The sequence below is a fragment of the Procambarus clarkii genome, chromosome 9, assembly GCF_040958095.1.
Source record: "Procambarus clarkii isolate CNS0578487 chromosome 9, FALCON_Pclarkii_2.0, whole genome shotgun sequence".
NCBI classification, from domain to species: domain Eukaryota; kingdom Metazoa; phylum Arthropoda; class Malacostraca; order Decapoda; family Cambaridae; genus Procambarus; species Procambarus clarkii.
In genome coordinates this window covers 29785049-29810046 of record NC_091158.1, presented here as the reverse complement: position 1 = coordinate 29810046, position 24998 = coordinate 29785049, and the positions used below count along the sequence as shown (strand labels likewise).

General features: G+C 45.2%; 1 protein-coding gene across 1 annotated transcript in view; it reads right to left on the bottom strand.

Annotated features, from left to right (window-relative positions):
* The window catches only part of LOC138362951 (UDP-glycosyltransferase UGT5-like), a 189739-nt gene extending 166199 nt beyond the window's left edge, over positions 1 to 23540 (bottom strand). Inside the window, exon 1 of the mRNA XM_069321524.1 lies at positions 23468 to 23540. The gene's annotated coding sequence lies outside the window, so the exon portion shown is untranslated. The remainder of the gene's footprint in view (positions 1 to 23467) is intronic.
* Between the last annotated feature and the right edge of the window lie 1458 nt (positions 23541 to 24998).

The window sequence follows — 24998 nt, the reverse complement described above, 5'->3', positions numbered from 1 at the left end:
AGCATCAAGAAATATGGACCAATAGGCTTTCTACAAACACTTCTATTCAATATCCATTGTTTCGTGTTCTGTCTTGTGTTGATACTTTTAATACCCTATTAATATCCTCTAATGCCACATCATCCTTCCCACCTTACTCAAATGTAATGCCACATCACCCTTCCCACCTCACTCAAATGTAGATATAAAATCAGGGAAACGCAAGTTCTAATCAGTTGTGTATTTGTGAAGTCTTTGAAAATGTAATAAGTTTTACGAAACGCGCCCGTGTCGCGTCAGACTAGAAATAAAAATGAATTTTGGAGAAGTGATTTTTGATTTACCTCCAACAGTGAAGCATAATGTACGAAAGATTGAGAAAATTCGTGTTAGAATTATTAATCTTACTTTTTCGGTCATATTTAATAAAATATGTCTACAGGAAAGACTGCTACCAAAATATACTAATGTTAAAGTGCACGACCCAGCAGCAAGGAATCAAGCCTTCACGATAAAATATCGCCAGGATCTGATTCGTGATCAGATATACAAGGCAGAGAATGAAATCAAAGACAAAAAAACGCAACTACTTCATGCTACAAACGAGTGGAGAAATAGCAACATCGACCATAGTATCCGTACCCGCATTGAACAACACCTCGACATCCTCACAGACCAACATCACCTCAGCACTGAAACAAGGATTATCAAGAAACTAACAACATTATATGGAGGACCTATGGCAATTCCACGACCAAGAGATGGCTTCCTGAACCTTGCAGGAATTAACCTCACTGAGGACCAAGTCACTCTCCTAAATCTGGCATAAACTGTCATGTTATGTCCAGACCGAGTGAAATGGCCCGGAAAGTGGAGTTGGAAATTCTGTTGGACGACATATTCGACCTCGAGACACAAAAGAAGGTCACTACCAAAGATACCTTACAAGCAGAACTTATTGCAGAAGGAGGAAAGAATCGAGGCAACTACAGAAGCACCATACTGTCCCCCGAGCTTAGAGCGGCAGCTAAAAGCCTTCGGGAGAACAAGGAGATAGTTGTCAGGAGAGGTGACAAGTCGCCAATATATGTCATTCTTAAAAAAGACGAATATCTGGCGAAAATGAACATCATACTCTCTGACCAAACTAAGTTCCAAAGGGTAACGAAGGACACTACAGCCGAATTAAAAGCAAAGGTCAACAAACTGATCGAAACTGTGAACGCCAAGAAATCCGGACTCCACCTGCCAAAGATCATTGGGGAATATAAACCTGGATATGCGTATGGAAATGTCAAGACGCACAAGCCTGGAAACCCACTTCGGCCAATCATTAGCCAGATACCCACACCCACGTACAGATTGGCGAAGCGACTCAACGGCCTGCTGACTCCTTATGTTCCTTGCGCCTTCAGCCTGAAGTCTCCAAAGGAATTTGTGGACTTACTGCGGGGCGCACGGGCCACAGGGATAAGAGCCTCGTTGGACGTAGAATCGCTGTTTACCAACGTACCTGTGGACGAGACAATCGGAATGATAGCCGACAGAGTGTATCGTGATCCAGCCTGTACTCCTCTTGACATGCCAGAAAGTATTCTGAGGAAACTACTCCAAGCTTGTACTAAAGAGGCACCCTTCTTGAGCCCGGATGGGCACATGTATAAGCAAGTAGATGGGGTCGCTATGGGTTCTCCCCTAGGTGTCCTGTTTGCAAACTTCTACATGGGTACCATCGAGCAAAAAGTCTTAGTCGACATGAACTTGAAACCGGCCATATACTGCAGGTATGTTGACGACATTTTTACACAGGTACCTGATGTCAGACATCTGCAGGAGCTGAAGGAGGCATTTGAGCAGAGTTCCGTGCTGCGTTTCACTTACGAGACGGAAAAGGATGGGAAGCTGCCTTTTCTAGATGTAACAGTCATGGAAAAGGGCGGAGGTTTCCACACTGCAGTCTACACAAAGGAAACAAACATAGGAATGTGCCTAAATGCCAACAGCGACTGCCCCGACAGGTACAAGAGGAGTGTTGTTAACGCATACGTCGACCGTGCTCTCAGCCACAGCTCAGAATGGAAGCAAGTCGACGAAGAACTCTGTAGGGTAACGCAGGTTCTAGTCAATAACGGCTTCTCCAATGGTTTCATCGAAGACATCATAAGAAGGAAAGTGAAAAGCCATGCAACCTCCGAAGAGACAACTAACACAACACCTATACCCCCTATTAGACTATTTTACAGGAACTTCTTTTCCACAGCTCATAAAACAGAGGAAAGGGTCCTGAAAGATATTGTTAATAGAAACGTTATCCCTACAGACAAAAATCAGAGGATACAACTGACGATTTACTATAAAACCAGAAAAACGGCCAGCCTACTCATGAGAAACTCTCCAGACACGAAACAGAACGCTTTAAAAGAGACTAACGTCGTCTATGCCTTCAAATGCCCACTTGGGGACTGTAAGCTCCAAAAAACCCAGTATATAGGCAAGACAACAACATCTCTTTCTAGGCGTTTAACGATGCATAAACAACAGGGCTCCATTAGGAACATATAATCTCTTCCCATAACCAAACCATCGCCAGAGAAATCCTAGTAAACAACACAGAAATCATCGATAGATACAGCGATAGCAGGCGGCTCGACGTTTGCGAGGCACTACACATCAAGAAGTCAACACCAGCAATCAACAGCCAATTATTGCACAACTATATTCTACCCACCTCAAGACTCCGCTCCAATATAGAAGCATCAAGAAATATGGACCAATAGGCTTTCTACAAACACTTCTATTCAATATCCATTGTTTCGTGTTCTGTCTTGTGTTGATACTTTTAATACCCTATTAATATCCTCTAATGCCACATCATCCTTCCCACCTTACTCAAATGTAATGCCACATCACCCTTCCCACCTCACTCAAATGTAGATATAAAATCAGGGAAACGCAAGTTCTAATCAGTTGTGTATTTGTGAAGTCTTTGAAAATGTAATAAGTTTTACGAAACGCGCCCGTGTCGCGTCAGACTAGAAATAAAAATGAATTTTGGAGAAGTGATTTTTGATTTACCTCCAACAGTGAAGCATAATGTACGAAAGATTGAGAAAATTCGTGTTAGAATTATTAATCTTACTTTTTCGGTCATATTTAATAAAATATGTCTACAGGAAAGACTGCTACCAAAATATACTAATATATATATATATATATATATATAATATATAATATATATATATATATATATATATATATATATATATATATATATATATATATATATATATATATATATGTCGTACCTAGTAGCCAGAACGCACTTTTTGGCCTACTATGCAAGGCCCGATTTGCCTAATAAGCAAAATTTTCCTGAATTAATATATTTTCTATAATTTTTTCTTATGAAATGATAAAGCTACCAATTTCATTATGTTTGTGGTCAATTTTTTTATTGGAGTTAAAATTAACGTAGATATATGACCGAACCTAACCAACCCTATCTAACCTAACCTAACCTATCTTTATAGGTTAGGTTAGGTTAGGTAGCCGAAAAAGTTAGGTTAGGTTAGGTAGGTTAAGTAGTCGAAAACCAATTAATTCATGAAAACTTTGCTTATTAGGCAAATCGGGCCTTGCATAGTAGGCCAAAAAGTGCGTTCTGGCTACTAGGTACGACATATATATATATATATATATATATATATATTATATATATATATATATATATATATATATATTTATATATTAATATGTTTTAGTAGGAGTCTTTATTTGTAAACATATGTTGTTCAATATGACCAAAAGGGTAAGATTAATAATTCTAATGCGAATCTTCTCAATATTTCCTACGTTTTTCTTCACTTTCGAGGGTAATTGAAAAATTAACTCTCCAAAATTTATTATTTACATTTTTATTTTTGGTCTGACGCCTGAAAGCGTTTTGCGTTTCTCACCTATGACGTATTCATTCCCGGCTATCTGGTATCTTTATCTGCTCTCAAGTATCCTGTTATTTCTATAGTTTCTCCATCTCCTGTACTTAGTTGGTTTGCTAGCTTACATCTCTGATTAAACAGTCTCCGTGGTGTAGTGGTAAGACACTCGCCTGGCGTTCCGCGAGCGCTATGTCATGGGTTCGTATCCTAGCCGGGGAGGATTTACTGGGCGCAAATCCTTAACTGTAGCCTCTGTAATGTAATAAATGTAGCCTCTGTTTAACGCAACAGTAAAATGTGTACTTGGATGAAAAAAACGATTCTTCGCGGCAGGGGGTCGTATTCCAGGGACTTGCCCGAAACGCAACGCGTACAAGAGGCTGTACAACTCTTGTATATATCTCAAAAAAAACAAAAAAAAAAACATGGGTTTCATGTCAGCATTTCGTTTTTCTCTTTTGGACGGGGACAAACTTGTCTGCTGCCTCCTTACACTTCTGTGTGACGGAGTCCATCATGTCTTGGGCCATCTTTCCTCTGAGCTATGTTTCCCATGTTATATTAGTTAGAAATGTTCTTATATCCTCATAATTTGTCATAGAGATTACCAGCATTATGTTTTCTGGTCCCTTCCTTGGGTACATTAACCCTACTTCGACCAGATACTCAAACATTAGTACACTGTGATCGCTCATTCCTACTGGGGCCTCTGGACCGATTTCCCTTATGTCGGAGTCGTTCAGAGTGACGACTAGGTCGAGTCTCGCTGGTTCATCGTTGCCACTCATTCTCGTGGGTTCCCTGACATGCTGGCTCAAAACATTTCTTGCCGCGTAAAGGTAATGTGGGCGGTGTGTCGTAGTCATCCTTACCTACACCAGGGTGTGGGTGGTGTAGGGTAGTCATCCTTACCTACACCAGGGTGTGGGTGGTGTAGGGTAGTCATCCTTACCTACACCAGGGTGTGGGTGGTGTAAGGTAGTCATCCTTACCTACACCAGAGTGTGGGTGGTGTAAGGTAGTCATCCTTACCTACACCAGGGTGTGGGTGGTGTAAGGTAGTCATCCTTACCTACACCAGGGTGTGGGTGGTGTAAGGTAGTCATCCTTACCTACACCAGGGTGTGGGTGGTGTAAGGTAGTCATCCTTACCTACACCAGGGTGTGGGTGGTGTAAGGTAGTCATCCTTACCTACACCAGGGTGTGGATGGTGTACGGTAGTCATCCTTACCTACACCAGGGTGTGGGTGGTGTAGGGTAGTCATCCTTACCTACACCAGGGTGTGGGTGGTGTACGGTAGTCATCCCTACCTACACCAGGGTGTGGGTGGTGTAAGGTAGTCATCCTTACCTACACCAGGGTGTGGGTGGTGTAAGGTAGTCATCCTTACCTACACCAGGGTGTTGGTGGTGTAGGGTAGTCATCCTTACCTACACCAGGGTGTGGGTGGTGTACGGTAGTCATCCTTACCTACACCAGGGTGTTGGTGGTGTAGGGTAGTCATCCCTACCTACACCAGGGTGTGGGTGGTGTAAGGTAGTCATCCCTACCTACACCAGGGTGTGGGTGGTGTAAGGTAGTCATCCTTACCTACACCAGGGAGTGGGTGGTGTAAGGCAGACATCCTTACCTACACCAGGGTGTGGATGGTGTAAGGCAGACATCCTTACCTACACCAGAGTGTGGGTGGTGTAAGGTAGACATCCTTACCTACACCAGGGTGTGGGTGGTGTAAGGTAGTCATCCTTACCTACACCAGGGTGTGGGTGGTGTACGGTAGTCATCCTTACCTACACCAGGGTGTGGGTGGTGTAAGGTAGACATCCTTACCTACACCAGGGTGTGGGTGGTGTAAGGTAGTCATCCTTACCTACACCAGGGTGTGGGTGGTGTAAGGTAGTCATCCTTACCTTACACCAGGGTGTGGGTGGTGTAGGGTAGTCATCCTTACCTACACCAGGGTGTGGGTGGTGTAAGGTACACATCCTTACCTACACCAGGGTGTGGGTGGTGTAAGGTAGTCATCCTTACCTACACCAGGGTGTGGGTGGTGTAAGGTAGTCATCCTTACCTACACCAGGGTGTGGGTGGTGTAAGGTAGTCATCCTTACCTACACCAGGGTGTGGGTGGTGTAAGGCAGACATCCTTATCTACACCAGAGTGTTGGTGGTGTAAAGTTGTCACCCTTACCTACACCAGGGTGTAGGTCTTGTAAGCTGGTCATCACTACCTGTACCTGAGTGTAGGAGGTGAGCACTCGTGTTTCTTACTGTGACTGTGAGAGTGCAACACATGGCTCGTACTGTGACTGTGAGAGTGCAACACATGGCTCGTACTGTGACTGTGAGAGTGCAACACATGGCTCGCACTGTGACTGTGAGAGTGCAACACATGGCTCATACTGTGACTGTGAGAGTGCAACACATGGCTCGTACTGTGACTGTAAGAGTGCAACACATGGCTCGCACTGTGACTGTGAGAGTGCAACACATGGCTCATACTGTGACTGTGAGAGTGCAACACATGGCTCGCACTGTGACTGTGAGAGTGCAACACATGGCTCATACTGTGACTGTGAGAGTGCAACACATGGCTCATACTGTGACTGTGAGAGTGCAACACATGGCTCATACTGTGACTGTGAGAGTGCAATACATGGCTCGCACTGTGACTGTGAGAGTGCAACACATGGCTCGCACTGTGACTGTGAGAGTGCAACACATGGCTCGTACTGTGACTGTGAGAGTGCAACACATGGCTCGTACTGTGACTGTGAGAGTGCAACACATGGCTCGCACTGTGACTGTGAGAGTGCAATACATGGCTCGTACTGTGACTGAGAGTGCAACACATGGCTCGCACTGTGACTGTGAGAGTGCAACACATGGCTCGCACTGTGACTGTGAGAGTGCAACACATGGCTCGCACTGTGACTGTGAGAGTGCAACACATGGCTCGTACTGTGACTGTGAGAGTGCAACACATGGCTCATACTGTGACTGTGAGAGTGCAACACATGGCTCGCACTGTGACTGTGAGAGTGCAACACATGGCTCGCACTGTGACTGTGAGAGTGCAACACATGGCTCGTACTGTGACTGTGAGAGTGCAACACATGGCTCGTACTGTGACTGTGAGAGTGCAACACATGGCTCGCACTGTGACTGTGAGAGTGCAACACATGGCTCGCACTGTGACTGTGAGAGTGCAACACATGGCTCGTACAGTGACTGTGAGAGTGCAACACATGGCTCGTACTGTGACTGTAAGAGTGCCAGACATGGCTCGTACTGTGAGAGTGCAACACATGGCTCGTACTGTGACTGTAAGAGTGCAACACATGGCTCGTACTGTGACTGTGAGAGTGCAACACATGGCTCGTACTGTGACTGAGAGTGCAACACATGGCTCGTACTGTGACTGTGAGAGTGCAACACATGGCTCGTACTGTGACTGTGAGAGTGCAACACATATGGCTCGTACTGTGACTGTGAGAGTGCAACACATGGCTCGTACTGTGAATGTGAGAGTGCAACACATGGCTCGTACTGTGTCTGTGAGAGTGCAACACATGGCTCGTACTGTGACTGTGAGTGTGCAACACATGGCTCGTACTGTGACTGTGAGAGTGCAACACATGGCTCGTACTGTGACTGTGAGAGTGCAACACATGGCTCGTACTGTGACTGTGAGAGTGCAACACATGGCTCGTACTGTGACTGTGAGAGTGCAACACATGGCTCGTACTGTGACTGTGAGAGTGCAACACATAAGTTCTTATCACTAATCATAACAAATTCCTAAAGAAGACAAAATATTATAGTCTCATTCCAGTTGGGTAAAATTGTTCAAATCAAACGTGTTAGTAACTCCACTAAAGACATAATACATGTCAGAAGTAGCAATATCAACTGCCGCTCAGTTTAGGTAATAGTTTGAAGTTTCTTATCATCCCACCTGTGGGTGGTGAGTTATCCCACCCTTGAGTGGTGAGTTATCCCACCCTTGAGTGGTGAGTTATCCCACCTGTGGGTGGTGAGTTATCCCACCCTTGAGTGGTGAGTTATCCCACCCTTGAGTGGTGAGTTTTCCCGCCTGTGGGTGGTGAGTTATCCCACCTGTGAGTTGTGAGTTATCCCACCTGTGAGTTGTGAGTTATCCCACCTGTGGGTGGTGAGTTATCCCACCCTTGAGTGGTGAGTTATCCCACCCTTGAGTGGTGAGTTATCCCACCCTTGAGTGGTGAGTTATCCCACCTGTGAGTGGTGAGTTATCCCACCCTTGAGTGGTGAGTTATCCCACCTGTGAGTGGTGAGTTATCCCACCCTTGAGTGGTGAGTTATCCCACCTGTGAATGGTGAGTTATCCCACCTGTGAGTGGTGAGTTATCCCACCCTTGAGTGGTGAGTTATCCCACCTGTGAGTGGTGAGTTATCCCACCCTTGAGTGGTGAGTTATCCCACCTGTGAGTGGTGAGTTATCCCACCCTTGAGTGGTGAGTTATCCCACCCTTGAGTGGTGAGTTATCCCACCCTTGAGTGGTGAGTTATCCCACCTGTGAGTTATCCCGCCTATGGGTGGTGAGTTATCCCACCTGTGAGTTGTGAGTTATCCCACCTGTGAGTTGTGAGTTATCCCGCCTGTGAGTGGTGAGTTATCCCACCTGTGAGTTGTGAGTTATCCTACCTGTGAGTTGTGAGTTATCCCGCCTGTGAGTGGTGAGTTATCCCACCTATGAGTGGTGAGTTATCCCACCTGTGAATGGTGAGTTATCCCACCTGTGAGTGGTGAGTTATCCCACCTGTGAGTGGTGAGTTATCCCACCTGTGAGTGGTGAGTTATCCCACCTGTGAGTGGTGAGTTATCCCACCTGTGAGTGGTGAGTTATCCCACCCTTGAGTGGTGAGTTATCAAACCTGTGAGTGGTGAGTTATCCCACCTGTGAGTGGTGAGTTATCCCACCCTTGAGTGGTGAGTTATCCCACCCTTGAGTGGTGAGTTATCCCGCCTAATGGGTGGTGAGTTATCCCACCTGTGAGTTGTGAGTTATCCCACCTGTGAGTTGTGAGTTATCCTACCTGTGAGTTGTGAGTTATCCCACCTGTGAGTTGTGAGTTATCCCGCCTGTGGGTGGTGAGTTATCCCGCCTGTGGGTGGCGACTTATCCCACCTGTGAGTGGTGAGTTATCCCACCTGTGAGTTGTGAGTTATCCCACCTGTGAGTGGTGAGTTATCCCACCTGTGAGTGGTGAGTTATCCCACCTGTGAGTGGTGAGTTATCCCACCTGTGAGTGGTGAGTTATCCCACCTGTGGGTGGCGAGTTATCCCACCTGTGAGTGGTGAGTTATCCCGCCTGTGGGTGGTGAGTTATCCCACCTTTGAGTGTTGAGTTATCCCACCCTTGAGTAGTGAGTTATCCCACCCTTGAGTGGTGAGTTATCCCACCTGTGAGTGGTGAGTTATCCCACCTGTGAGTGGTGAGTTATCCCACCTGTGGGTGGTGAGTTATCCCACCTTTGAGTGGTGAGTTATCCCACCCTTGAGTGGTGAGTTATCCCACCTGTGATTTGTGAGTTATCCCACCTGTGAGTGGTGAGTTATCCCACCTGTGAGTGGTGAGTTATCCCACCTGTGAGTGGTGAGTTATCCCACCTGTGAGTGTAGTGAGTTATCCCACCTGTGGGTGGTGAGTTATCCCACCTGTGAGCGTAGTGAGTAGGGCAGGCCGGCGAGCAGCACAAGAGAGGCAGGAGAGAGGCGAGGTGCTGGCAAGGTTCTGGTGCAGGCCCCACTGACTCACACCCTCCTCTACTGCCCACTGTCTGCTCTGCTTAGGTAATCTCTTACACAACATATAACATTTATATTTCAGGTTGAATTAAAGTGTGCTTGTGTCTGTGTGTACTCACGTAATTGTTCTTCTGGCGGTTGAGCTTCGGCTCTCTGGTCCCACCTCTCAACCATCAACGAACTTATGAACAGATTCCTGGGTCAATAAGACTCTGTCATATTTACATTTGAAACTGGACTGGAGATTTGTAAGAATTTCTACGTGAGGAACTGCCTAAATATAATTTGAGCTTGTAGACCAATAAAGTATTGGAACTTATCGAATTGTGTATAAAAGACAATTATTTTAGTTTTAATGGAAAATTTTTCAAACAAACATTTGGAATGGCGATGGGCAATCCCCTTTCCCCAGTTTTAAGCAATTTTTATATGGAATTCTTCGAAACAAAAATCTTATCCAGGATTATCCCTGCTATTGTAGTTTGGTTTAGGTATGTTGATGATATTTTGTGCTTATGGCCGAGTGACCAAGACCAAATAGCTTTTCTTAATGAACTTAATTCTTTGGTACCTTCAATAAAATTTACTTGTGAGAATGAGGAGAATGATACTCTTCCGTTTTTGGACATTATGATTCATAGAGGCAATAGAAGGTTCAAATTTAATGTGTATAGGAAACCTACCAACATGGGTTCATATGTTCATTTTTATTCGAATCATCATAGTAAAGTTAAACAGGCAGTATTTTCAGGAATGTTTCTACGAGCTTTGAGGGTATGCAGCCCTGAGTTTTTTGATGAAGAGTAGAGTGAGTAGGGCAGGCCGGCGACCAGCACACGGGAGGCAGGAGAGAGGCGAGGTGCTGGCAAGGTTCTGGTGCTGGCCCAGAGAAATATGAATATATCAAATTATATGAAAATATAATATATGAAAATAAAATAATATGAAATATATGAAAATAAAAAATATGAAATAAAATATACGAAATTGGGAAGAGTTTACAATATCCTAAGATGTTTTTGGATTGCTCGTTCGGACAAGCTAAGCGTCCGTTTTATAATCACGTCCCCAAAGCGAAACCAGAAATTTGTAACTCATTGGTGGTACCTTATGCGAGTGGACTTGAAAAACTGTCTCCGGTTTTTAAGAAACTTAATATCAATATGGTGTTCACTAATAGTACGATCAAGTCTAATTCAGTCAAAAACTTCCCTGGTACAGTAAGTTGAGTGTATTCGATTCCCTGCAATGATTGTGATTTTGTGTATCGTGGACAAACAGGAAAGTCCTTACAATTGCGGTTGTCACAACATGCTTATAGTATTAGAACTGCCCAAACGTCAAGAGCATTATATCTGCACACGAGTTTATGTGATCACACTATTAACTGGAATGGGGTGAAAAGCATTACCAATTGTGGTGGTTTTGTGGAACGGAATTTGGTTGAGTTTGCTCTAATCAGTCATTGTCCAAATCCTCTTAATGTTAGAACTGGTATGTACAAATTTGATCCATTTTAAGGTATAATATTGCACCGCAGTTTAAGAAAAAACTCTGTTAAGGAAGGTTACAATGTCTCCTAACAATTTCATATTCATATATCGTGTTTCATGAGGTTTTTCTTTAACCTTTCATCCTTATTCTCTGACCGCTTAATCCTTTATGACCATTCTAAGCTATACCTGTTTCTGGTTAATTCTTTCCCTAGAGATGGGTTGGTCAGATCCAGGTGTTGGCCTGTACCCTTCCTCTCTCTCTTTAGTCAGTCTGGTGTTGACAACGGTTTTAATTAGGCCGAAACGTTCATTTCCTTTCACATTTCTCTGTGGATTTTCCGCATAAAAATTATCAGTTTTGTGATCGTCAATTGCATATATATATATATATATATATATATATATATATATATATATATATATATATATATATATATATATATATATATATGTCGTACCTAGTAGCCAGAACGCAGTTCTCGGCCTACTATGCAAGGCCCGATTTGCCTAATAAGCCAAGTTTTCCTGAATAAATATATTTCTCTAATTTTTTTCTTATGAAATGATAAAGGTACCCATTTCATTATGTATGAGGACAATTTTTTTTTATTGGAGTTAAAATTAACGTAGATATATGACCGAACCTAATCAACCCTACCTAACCTAACCTAACCTATCTTTATAGGTTAGGTTAGGTAGCCGAAAAAGTTAGGTTAGGTTAGGTTAGGTAGGTTAGGTAGTCGAGAAACAATTAATTCAGGAAAACTTGGCTTATTAGGCAAATCGGGCCTTATTATTATTATTATTTACATTTTTATTTTTGGTCTGACGCCAGAAAGCGTTTCGCGTTTCTCACCTATGACGTATTCATTCCCGGCTATCTGGTATCTTTATCTGCTCTCAAGTATCCTGTTATTTCTATAGTTTCTCCACGCTCCTCTACTTAGTTGGTTTGCTAGCTTACATCTCTGATTAAACAGTCTCCGTGGTGTAGTGGTAAGACACTCGCCTGGCGTTCCGCGAGCGCTATGTCATGGGTTCGTATCCTGGCCGGGGAGGATTTACTGGGCGTAAATCCTTAACTGTAGCCTCTGTAATGTAAATGTAATAAATGTAGCCTCTGTTTAACGCAACAGTAAAATGTGTACTTGGATGAAAAAACGATTCTTCGCGGCAGGGGATCGTATTCCAGGGACCTGCCCGAAACGCTACGCGAACTAGAGGCTGTACAAGAATGTAACAACTCTTGTATAAATCTCAAAAAAAAACCATGGGTTTCATGTCTGCATTTCGTTATTTTCTTTTGGACGGGGACAAACTTGTCTGCTGCCTCCTTACACTTCTGTGTGACGGAGTCCATCATGTCTTGGGCCATCTTTCCTCTGAGCTATGTTTCCCATGTTATATTAGTTAGAAATGTTCTTATATCCTCATAATTTGTCATAGAGATTACCAGCATTATGTTTTCTGGTCCCTTCCTTGGGTACATTAACCCTACTTCGACCAGATACTCAAACATTAGTACACTGTGATCGCTCATTCCTACTGGGGCCTCTGGACCGATTTCCCTTATGTCGGAGTCGTTCAGAGTGACGACTAGGTCGAGTCTCGCTGGTTCATCGTTGCCACTCATTCTCGTGGGTTCCCTGACATGCTGGCTCAAAACATTTCTTGCCGCGTAAAGGTAATGTGGGCGGTGTGTCGTAGTCATCCTTACCTACACCAGGGTGTGGGTGGTGTAGGGTAGTCATCCTTACCTACACCAGGGTGTGGGTGGTGTAGGGTAGTCATCCTTACCTACACCAGGGTGTGGGTGGTGTAGGGTAATCATCCTTACCTACACCAGGGTGTGGGTGGTGTAAGGTAGACATCCTTACCTACACCAGGGTGTGGATGGTGTACGGTAGTCATCCTTACCTACACCAGGGTGTGGGTGGTGTAGGGTAGTCATCCTTACCTACACCAGGGTGTGGGTGGTGTACGGTAGTCATCCCTACCTACACCAGGGTGTGGGTGGTGTAAGGTAGTCATCCTTACCTACACCAGGGTGTGGGTGGTGTAAGGTAGTCATCCTTACCTACACCAGGGTGTTGGTGGTGTAAAGTTGTCATCCTTACCTACACCAGGGAGTGGGTGGTGTAAGGCAGACATCCTTACCTACACCAGGGTGTGGATGGTGTAAGGCAGACATCCTTACCTACACCAGAGTGTGGGTGGTGTAAGGTAGACATCCTTACCTACACCAGGGTGTGGGTGGTGTAAGGTAGTCATCCTTACCTACACCAGGGTGTGGGTGGTGTACGGTAGTCATCCTTACCTTACACCAGGGTGTGGGTGGTGTAAGGTAGACATCCTTACCTACACCAGGGTGTGGGTGGTGTAAGGTAGTCATCCTTACCTTACACCAGGGTGTGGGTGGTGTAGGGTAGTCATCCTTACCTACACCAGGGTGTGGGTGTTGTAAGGTAGACATCCTTACCTACACCAGGGTGTGGGTGGTGTAAGGTAGTCATCCTTACCTACACCAGGGTGTGGGTGGTGTAAGGTAGTCATCCTTACCTTACACCAGGGTGTGGGTGGTGTAGGGTAGTCATCCTTACCTACACCAGGGTGTGGGTGGTGTAAGGTAGACATCCTTACCTACACCAGGGTGTGGGTGGTGTAAGGTAGTCATCCTTACCTACACCAGGGTGTGGGTGGTGTAAGGTAGTCATCCTTACCTTACACCAGGGTGTGGGTGGTGTAGGGTAGTCATCCTTACCTACACCAGGGTGTGGGTGGTGTAAGGTACACATCCTTACCTACACCAGGGTGTGGGTGGTGTAAGGTAGTCATCCTTACCTACACCAGGGTGTGGGTGGTGTAAGGTAGTCATCCTTACCTACACCAGGGTGTGGGTGGTGTAAGGCAGACATCCTTACCTACACCAGAGTGTGGGTGGTGTAAAGTTGTCATCCTTACCTACACCAGGGTGTGGGTGGTGTAAGGTAGTCATCCTTACCTACACCAGCGTGTGGGTGGTGTAAGGTAGACATCCTTATCTACACCAGAGTGTTGGTGGTGTAAAGTTGTCACCCTTACCTACACCAGAGTGTGGGTGGTGTAAGCTGGTCATCACTACCTGTACCTGAGTGTAGGAGGTGAGCACTCGTGTTTCTTACTGTGACTGTGAGAGTGCAACACATGGCTCGTACTGTGACTGTGAGAGTGCAACACATGGCTCGTACTGTGACTGTGAGAGTGCAACACATGGCTCGCACTGTGACTGTGAGAGTGCAACACATGGCTCATACTGTGACTGTGAGAGTGCAACACATGGCTCGTACTGTGACTGTAAGAGTGCAACACATGGCTCGCACTGTGACTGTGAGAGTGCAACACATGGCTCATACTGTGACTGTGAGAGTGCAACACATGGCTCGCACTGTGACTGTGAGAGTGCAACACATGGCTCATACTGTGACTGTGAGAGTGCAACACATGGCTCATACTGTGACTGTGAGAGTGCAATACATGGCTCGCACTGTGACTGTGAGAGTGCAACACATGGCTCGCACTGTGACTGTGAGAGTGCAACACATGGCTCGTACTGTGACTGTGAGAGTGCAACACATGGCTCGTACTGTGACTGTGAGAGTGCAACACATGGCTCGCACTGTGACTGTGAGAGTGCAATACATGGCTCGTACTGTGACTGAGAGTGCAACACATGGCTCGCACTGTGACTGTGAGAGTGCAACACATGGCTCGCACTGTGACTGTGAGAGTGCAACACATGGCTCGCACTGTGACTGTGAGAGTGCAACACATGGCTCGTACTGTGACTGTGAGAGTGCAACACATGGCTCATACTGTGACTGTGAGAGTGCAACACATGGCTCGCACTGTGACTGTGAGAGTGCAACACATGGCTCGCACTGTGACTGTGAGAGTGCAACACATGGCTCGTACTGTGACTGTGAGAGTGCAACACATGGCTCGTACTGTGACTGTGAGAGTGCAACACATGGCTCGCACTGTGACTGTGAGAGTGCAACACATGGCTCGCACTGTGACTGTGAGAGTGCAACACATGGCTCGTACTGTGACTGTGAGAGTGCAACACATGGCTCGTACTGTGACTGTAAGAGTGCCAGACATGGCTCGTACTGTGAGAGTGCAACACATGGCTCGTACTGTGACTGTAAGAGTGCAACACATGGCTCGTACTGTGACTGTGAGAGTGCAACACATGGCTCGTACTGTGACTGAGAGTGCAACACATGGCTCGTACTGTGACTGTGAGAGTGCAACACATGGCTCGTACTGTGACTGTGAGAGTGCAACACATATGGCTCGTACTGTGACTGTGAGAGTGCAACACATGGCTCGTACTGTGAATGTGAGAGTGCAACACATGGCTCGTACTGTGTCTGTGAGAGTGCAACACATATGGCTCGTACTGTGACTGTGAGAGTGCAACACATCGCTCGTACTGTGACTGTGAGTGTGCAACACATGGCTCGTACTGTGACTGTGAGAGTGCAACACATGGCTCGTACTGTGACTGTGAGAGTGCAACACATGGCTCGTACTGTGACTGTGAGAGTGCAACACATGGCTCGTACTGTGACTGTGAGAGTGCAACACATGGCTCGTACTGTGACTGTGAGAGTGCAACACATAAGTTCTTATCACTAATCATAACAAATTCCTAAAGAAGACAAAATATTATAGTCTCATTCCAGTTGGGTAAAATTGTTCAAATCAAACGTGTTAGTAACTCCACTAAAGACATAATACATGTCAGAAGTAGCAATATCAACTGCCGCTCAGTTTAGGTAATAGTTTGAAGTTTCTTATCATCCCACCTGTGGGTGGTGAGTTATCCCACCCTTGAGTGGTGAGTTATCCCACCCTTGAGTGGTGAGTTATCCCACCTGTGGGTGGTGAGTTATCCCACCCTTGAGTGGTGAGTTATCCCACCCTTGAGTGGTGAGTTATCCCGCCTGTGGGTGGTGAGTTATCCCACCTGTGAGTTGTGAGTTATCCCACCTGTGAGTTGTGAGTTATCCCACCTGTGGGTGGTGAGTTATGTCACCCTTGAGTGGTGAGTTATCCCACCCTTGAGTGGTGAGTTATCCCACCCTTGAGTGGTGAGTTATCCCACCTGTGAGTGGTGAGTTATCCCACCCTTGAGTGGTGAGTTATCCCACCTGTGAGTGGTGAGTTATCCCACCCTTGAGTGGTGAGTTATCCCACCTGTGAATGGTGAGTTATCCCACCTGTGAGTGGTGAGTTATCCCACCCTTGAGTGGTGAGTTATCCCACCTGTGAGTGGTGAGTTATCCCACCCTTGAGTGGTGAGTTATCCCACCTGTGAGTGGTGAGTTATCCCACCCTTGAGTGGTGAGTTATCCCACCCTTGAGTGGTGAGTTATCCCACCCTTGAGTGGTGAGTTATCCCACCTGTGAGTTATCCCGCCTATGGGTGGTGAGTTATCCCACCTGTGAGTTGTGAGTTATCCCACTTGTGAGTTGTGAGTTATCCCGCCTGTGAGTGGTGAGTTATCCCACCTGTGAGTTGTGAGTTATCCTACCTGTGAGTTGTGAGTTATCCCGCCTGTGAGTGGTGAGTTATCCCACCTATGAGTGGTGAGTTATCCCACCTGTGAATGGTGAGTTATCCCACCTGTGAGTGGTGAGTTATCCCACCTGTGAGTGGTGAGTTATCCCACCTGTGAGTGGTGAGTTATCCCACCTGTGAGTGGTGAGTTATCCCACCTGTGAGTGGTGAGTTATCCCACCCTTGAGTGGTGAGTTATCAAACCTGTGAGTGGTGAGTTATCCCACCTGTGAGTGGTGAGTTATCCCACCCTTGAGTGGTGAGTTATCCAACCCTTGAGTGGTGAGTTATCCCGCCTGTGGGTGGTGAGTTATCCCACCTGTGAGTTGTGAGTTATCCCACCTGTGAGTTGTGAGTTATCCCACCTGTGAGTTGTGAGTTATCCCACCTGTGAGTTGTGAGTTATCCCGCCTGTGGGTGGTGAGTTATCCCGCCTGTGGGTGGCGACTTATCCCACCTGTGAGTGGTGAGTTATCCCACCTGTGAGTTGTGAGTTATCCCACCTGTGAGTGGTGAGTTATCCCACCTGTGAGTGGTGAGTTATCCCACCTGTGAGTGGTGAGTTATCCCACCTGTGAGTGGTGAGTTATCCCACCTGTGGGTGGCGAGTTATCCCACCTGTGAGTGGTGAGTTATCCCGCCTGTGGGTGGTGAGTTATCCCACCTTTGAGTGTTGAGTTATCCCACCCTTGAGTAGTGAGTTATCCCACCCTTGAGTGGTGAGTTATCCCACCTGTGAGTGGTGAGTTATCCCACCTGTGAGTGGTGAGTTATCCCACCTGTGGGTGGTGAGTTATCCCACCTTTGAGTGGTGAGTTATCCCACCCTTGAGTGGTGAGTTATCCCACCTGTGATTTGTGAGTTATCCCACCTGTGAGTGGTGAGTTATCCCACCTGTGAGTGGTGAGTTATCCCACCTGTGAATGGTGAGTTATCCCACCTGTGAGTGTAGTGAGTTATCCCACCTGTGGGTGGTGAGTTATCCCACCTGTGAGCGTAGTGAGTAGGGCAGGCCGGCGAGCAGCACAAGAGAGGCAGGAGAGAGGCGAGGTGCTGGCAAGGTTCTGGTGCAGGCCCCACTGACTCACACCCTCCTCTACTGCCCACTGTCTGCTCTGCTTAGGTAATCTCTTACACAACATATAACATTTATATTTCAGGTTGAATTAAAGTGTGCTTGTGTCTGTGTGTACTCACGTAATTGTTCTTCTGGCGGTTGAGCTTCGGCTCTCTGGTCCCACCTCTCAACCATCAACGAACTTATGAACAGATTCCTGGGTCAATAAGACTCTGTCATATTTACATTTGAAACTGGACTGGAGATTTGTAAGAATTTCTACGTGAGGAACTGCCTAAATATAATTTGAGCTTGTAGACCAATAAAGTATTGGAACTTATCGAATTGTGTATAAAAGACAATTATTTTAGTTTTAATGGAAAATTTTTCAAACAAACATTTGGAATGGCGATGGGCAATCCCCTTTCCCCAGTTTTAAGCAATTTTTATATGGAATTCTTCGAAACAAAAATCTTATCCAGGATTATCCCTGCTATTGTAGTTTGGTTTAGGTATGTTGATGATATTTTGTGCTTATGGCCGAGTGACCAAGACCAAATAGCTTTTCTTAATGAACTTAATTCTTTGGTACCTTCAATAAAATTTACTTGTGAGAATGAGGAGAATGATACTCTTCCGTTTTTGGACATTATGATTCATAGAGGCAATAGAAGGTTCAAATTTAATGTGTATAGGAAACCTACCAACATGGGTTCATATGTTCATTTTTATTCGAATCATCATAGTAAAGTTAAACAGGCAGTATTTTCAGGAATGTTTCTACGAGCTTTGAGGGTATGCAGCCCTGAGTTTTTTGATGAAGAGTAGAGTGAGTAGGGCAGGCCGGCGACCAGCACACGGGAGGCAGGAGAGAGGCGAGGTGCTGGCAAGGTTCTGGTGCTGGCCCAGAGAAATATGAATATATCAAATTATATGAAAATATAATATATGAAAATAAAATAATATGAAATATATGAAAATAAAAAATATGAAATAAAATATACGAAATTGGGAAGAGTTTACAATATCCTAAGATGTTTTTGGATTGCTCGTTCGGACAAGCTAAGCGTCCGTTTTATAATCACGTCCCCAAAGCGAAACCAGAAATTTGTAACTCATTGGTGGTACCTTATGCGAGTGGACTTGAAAAACTGTCTCCGTTTTTAAGAAACTTAATATCAATATGGTGTTCACTAATAGTACGATCAAGTCTAATTCAGTCAAAAACTTCCCTGGTACAGTAAGTTGAGTGTATTCGATTCCCTGCAATGATTGTGATTTTGTGTATCGTGGACAAACAGGAAAGTCCTTACAATTGCGGTTGTCACAACATGCTTATAGTATTAGAACTGCCCAAACGTCAAGAGCATTATATCTGCACACGAGTTTATGTGATCACACTATTAACTGGAATGGGGTGAAAAGCATTACCAATTGTGGTGGTTTTGTGGAACGGAATTTGGTTGAGTTTGCTCTAATCAGTCATTGTCCAAATCCTCTTAATGTTAGAACTGGTATGTACAAATTTGATCCATTTTAAGGTATAATATTGCACCGCAGTTTAAGAAAAAACTCTGTTAAGGAAGGTTACAATGTCTCCTAACAATTTCATATTCATATATCGTGTTTCATGAGGTTTTTCTTTAACCTTTCATCCTTATTCTCTGACCGCTTAATCCTTTATGACCATTCTAAGCTATACCTGTTTCTGGTTAATTCTTTCCCTAGAGATGGGTTGGTCAGATCCAGGTGTTGGCCTGTACCCTTCCTCTCTCTCTTTAGTCAGTCTGGTGTTGACAACGGTTTTAATTAGGCCGAAACGTTCATTTCCTTTCACATTTCTCTGTGGATTTTCCGCATAAAAATTATCAGTTTTGTGATCGTCAATTGCATATATATATATATATATATATATATATATATATATATATATATATATATATATATATATATATATATATATGTCGTACCTAGTAGCCAGAACGCAGTTCTCGGCCTACTATGCAAGGCCCGATTTGCCTAATAAGCCAAGTTTTCCTGAATAAATATATTTCTCTAATTTTTTTCTTATGAAATGATAAAGGTACCCATTTCATTATGTATGAGGACAATTTTTTTTTATTGGAGTTAAAATTAACGTAGATATATGACCGAACCTAATCAACCCTACCTAACCTAACCTAACCTATCTTTATAGGTTAGGTTAGGTAGCCGAAAAAGTTAGGTTAGGTTAGGTTAGGTAGGTTAGGTAGTCGAGAAACAATTAATTCAGGAAAACTTGGCTTATTAGGCAAATCGGGCCTTATTATTATTATTATTTACATTTTTATTTTTGGTCTGACGCCAGAAAGCGTTTCGTGTTTCTCACCTATGACGTATTCATTCCCGGCTATCTGGTATCTTTATCTGCTCTCAAGTATCCTGTTATTTTTATAGTTTCTCCACGCTCCTCTACTTAGTTGGTTTGCTAGCTTACATCTCTGATTAAACAGTCTCCGTGGTGTAGTGGTAAGACACTCGCCTGGCGTTCCGCGAGCGCTATGTCATGGGTTCGTATCCTGGCCGGGGAGGATTTACTGGGCGTAAATCCTTAACTGTAGCCTCTGTAATGTAAATGTAATAAATGTAGCCTCTGTTTAACGCAACAGTAAAATGTGTACTTGGATGAAAAAACGATTCTTCGCGGCAGGGGATCGTATTCCAGGGACCTGCCCGAAACGCTACGCGAACTAGAGGCTGTACAAGAATGTAAGAACTCTTGTATAAATCTCAAAAAAAAAACCATGGGTTTCATGTCTGCATTTCGTTATTTTCTTTTGGACGGGGACAAACTTGTCTGCTGCCTCCTTACACTTCTGTGTGACGGAGTCCATCATGTCTTGGGCCATCTTTCCTCTGAGCTATGTTTCCCATGTTATATTAGTTAGAAATGTTCTTATATCCTCATAATTTGTCATAGAGATTACCAGCATTATGTTTTCTGGTCCCTTCCTTGGGTACATTAACCCTACTTCGACCAGATACTCAAACATTAGTACACTGTGATCGCTCATTCCTACTGGGGCCTCTGGACCGATTTCCCTTATGTCGGAGTCGTTCAGAGTGACGACTAGGTCGAGTCTCGCTGGTTCATCGTTGCCACTCATTCTCGTGGGTTCCCTGACATGCTGGCTCAAAACATTTCTTGCCGCGTAAAGGTAATGTGGGCGGTGTGTCGTAGTCATCCTTACCTACACCAGGGTGTGGGTGGTGTAGGGTAGTCATCCTTACCTACACCAGGGTGTGGGTGGTGTAGGGTAGTCATCCTTACCTACACCAGGGTGTGGGTGGTGTAGGGTAATCATCATTACCTACACCAGGGTGTGGGTGGTGTAAGGTAGACATCCTTACCTACACCAGGGTGTGGGTGGTGTAAGGTTGTCATCCTTACCTACACCAGGGTGTGGGTGGTGTAGGGTAGTCATCCTTACCTACACCAGGGTGTGGGTGGTGTAGGGTAGTCATCCTTACCTACACCAGGGTGTGGGTGGTGTAGGGTAGTCATCCTTACCTACACCAGGGTGTGGGTGGTGTAGGGTAGTCATCCCTACCTACACCAGGGTGTGGGTGGTGTAAGGTAGACATCCTTACCTACACCAGGGTGTGGGTGGTGTAAGGTAGACATCCTTACCTACACCAGGGTGTTGGTGGTGTAAGGAAGACATCCTTACCTACACCAGGGTGTGGGTGGTGTAAGGTAGACATCCTTACCTACACCAGGGTGTGGGTGGTGTAGGGTAATCATCCCTACCTACACCAGGGTGTGGATGGTGTAAGGTAGACATCCTTACCTACACCAGGGTGTGGGTGGTGTAAGGTAGACATCCTTACCTACACCAGGGTGTAGGTCTTGTAAGCTGGTCATCACTACCTGTACCTGAGTGTAGGAGGTGAGCACTCGTGTTTCTTACTGTGACTGTGAGAGTGCAACACATGGCTCGTACTGTGACTGTGAAAGTGCAACACATGGCTCGCACTGTGACTGTGAGAGTGCAACTCATGGCTCGTACTGTGACTGTGAGAGTGCAACACATGGCTCGCACTGTGACTGTGAGAGTGCAACACATGGCTCGTACTGTGACTGTGAAAGTGCAACACATGGCTCGCACTGTGACTGTGAGAGTGCAACTCATGGCTCGTACTGTGACTGTGAGAGTGCAACACATGGCTCGCACTGTGACTGTGAGAGTGCAACACATGGCTCGCATTGTGACTGTGAGAGTGCAACACATGGCTCGCACTGTGACTGTGAGAGTGCAACACATGGCTCGTACTGTGACTGTGAGAGTGCAACACATGGCTCGTACTGTGACTGTGAGAGTGCAACACATCGCTCGTACTGTGACTGTGAGAGTGCAACACATCGCTCGTACTGTGACTGTAAGAGTGCAACACATGGCTCGTACTGTGACTGTGAGAGTGCAACACATGGCTCGTACTGTGACTGTGAGAGTGCAACACATCGCTCGTACTGTGACTGTAAGAGTGCAACACATGGCTCGTACTGTGACTGTAAGAGTGCAACACATGGCTCGTACTGTGACTGTGAGAGTGCAACACATGGCTCGTACTGTGACTGTGAGAGTGCAACACATGGCTCGTACTGTGACTGTGAGAGTGCAACACATGGCTCGTACTGTGACTGTGAGAGTGCAACACATGGCTCGTACTGTGACTGTGAGAGTGCAACACATGGCTCGTACTGTGACTGTGAGAGTGCAACACATGGCTCGCACTGTGACTGTGAGAGTGCAACACATGGCTCGTACTGTGACTGAGAGTGCAACACATGGCTCGTACTGTGACTGTGAGAGTGCAACACATGGCTCGTACTGTGACTGTGAGAGTGCAACACATGGCTCGTACTGTGACTGTGAGAGTGCAACACATGGCTCGTACTGTGACTGAGAGTGCAACACATGGCTCGTACTGTGACTGTGAGAGTGCAACACATGGCTCGTACTGTGACTGTGAGAGTGCAACACATGGCTCGTACTGTGACTGTGAGAGTGCAACACATGGCTCGTACTGTGACTGTGAGAGTGCAACACATGGCTCGTACTGTGACTGTGAGAGTGCAACACATGGCTCGTACTGTGACTGTGAGAGTGCAACACATAAGTTCTTATCACTAATCATAACAAATTCCTAAAGAAGACAAAATATTATAGTCTCATTCCAGTTGGGTAAAATTGTTCAAATCAAACGTGTTAGTAACTCCACTAAAGACATAATACATGTCAGAAGTAGCAATATCAACTGCCGCTCAGTTTAGGTAATAGTTTGAAGTTTCTTATCATCCCACCTGTGGGTGGTGAGTTATCCCATTTTGAGTGGTGAGTTATCCCACCCTTGAGTGGTGAGTTATCCCACCTGTGAGTGGTGAGTTATCCCACCTGTGAGTGGTGAGTTATCCCACCTGTGAGTGGTGAGTTATCCCACCTGTGAGTGGTGAGTTATCCCACCTGTGAGTGGTGAGTTATCCCACCTGTGAGTGGTGAGTTATCCCACCTGTGAGTGTAGTGAGTTATCCCACCTGTGGGTGGTGAGTTATCCCACCTGTGAGCGTAGTGAGTAGGGCAGGCCGGCGAGCAGCACACGGGAGGCAGGAGAGAGGCGAGGTGCTGGCAAGGTTCTGGTGCTGGCCCCACTGACTCACACTCTCCTCTACTGCCCACTGTCTGCTCCGCTTAGGTAATCTCTTACACAACTTATAACATTTATATTTCAGGTTGAGTTAAAGTGTGCTTGTGTCTGTGTGTACTCATGTAATTGTTCTTCTGGCGGTTGAGCTTCGGCTCTCTGGTCCCACCTCTCAACCATCAGTGAACTTATGAACAGATTCCTGGGTCAATAAGACTCTGTCTTATTTACATTTGAAACTGAGTAAAGAGAGTTATGAACCTCGGTCACATCATAACATACTTCCACTCCTGATGTGAGTGTTATTCCTTATCCGAGCGTACTCCTAACTGATGCGAGTGGTGGAGCAGAGTTTACATGTGATCAAGAGTGTGTCTAGAGAAGTAGCTGAGTGGTTGGAGGCTTTACCTGACATGGAACAACACCCGGATTTAAGAAAATATGGCGACATCGGAGGACGGATCAGGAGGAGTAGAGAGAGAGAGAGAGGTATGAAACATCAATGGCTGATGGAAGCTAGGCAAAACCGTGACTCTGCTGAACTCTGTTTTATCCATTAAAATATTGTATCATTTATTCTGTAAGCTTATAAGTATTTTGCTAGTAAGTAATTATCAAATGAAGGCACCAAGCCGGGAAGACTATGTAGCAGTCTTTCATGTAGTACCTTATCAAAAGCAAAAGAGAAGTTCGTATATACCGCGCAACTGGACGTATGTGTCTGTATTACCTCATAATCCTTATACCTAAACCAAACTTTAACAAACGTTAGGCCAATGCTTCTAACTTCCAACATGTGGAACGTCCTTCAAATTATCGTTCTCAGGAGTCTAACGAAAGTTATGTTTCTTCGTTAACGTTTACCTTTGACGTAATTTAAATACTATTGTGCACTCCGAAGATACATCTTTCTTTATTATCTTTTCTAATAAGTTCTCAGGCCCAGTTCTCCACATAAGTCTATTAATTGTGTGTAGTTACTGGTCTCCAGTTAGTGAGATATATCATCCATTTCTAAAGGAACTTGGCAATTCAGTACTTCTTAATATTATTGAAATTAAGTAAGTGAAATGCAGAGGAAATAATAAAGAAGCTTTATTATGCATAATAAATAAAAAGGGTAAATCCCTATGGCCCAAGGTCCATGTAGACACAAGAATATGAGGCTGGCAGATGCTGGCATGGGTGGGGAAGGGTGTATTGATTCGCCTTGGTGACTAAGTAAGTAAGTAAATAAGAAGGTAGAGAAGACCTGCTTCTCCACCATCCTGTTACCAAGATGCCCGTCTTACCCACCCTTGTTCAGGGTAGCCACCGTATGGAGATGGACTATATTTACTATGAAGGGAAAGTCCAAAAACTCTGTCACTGTGATGCTCCAGTAGGTGTTAGTCTTCAGGGGTAAACAATAAAGGCATCCCCTAGTAAAACAAAAACCCAGTGGAAG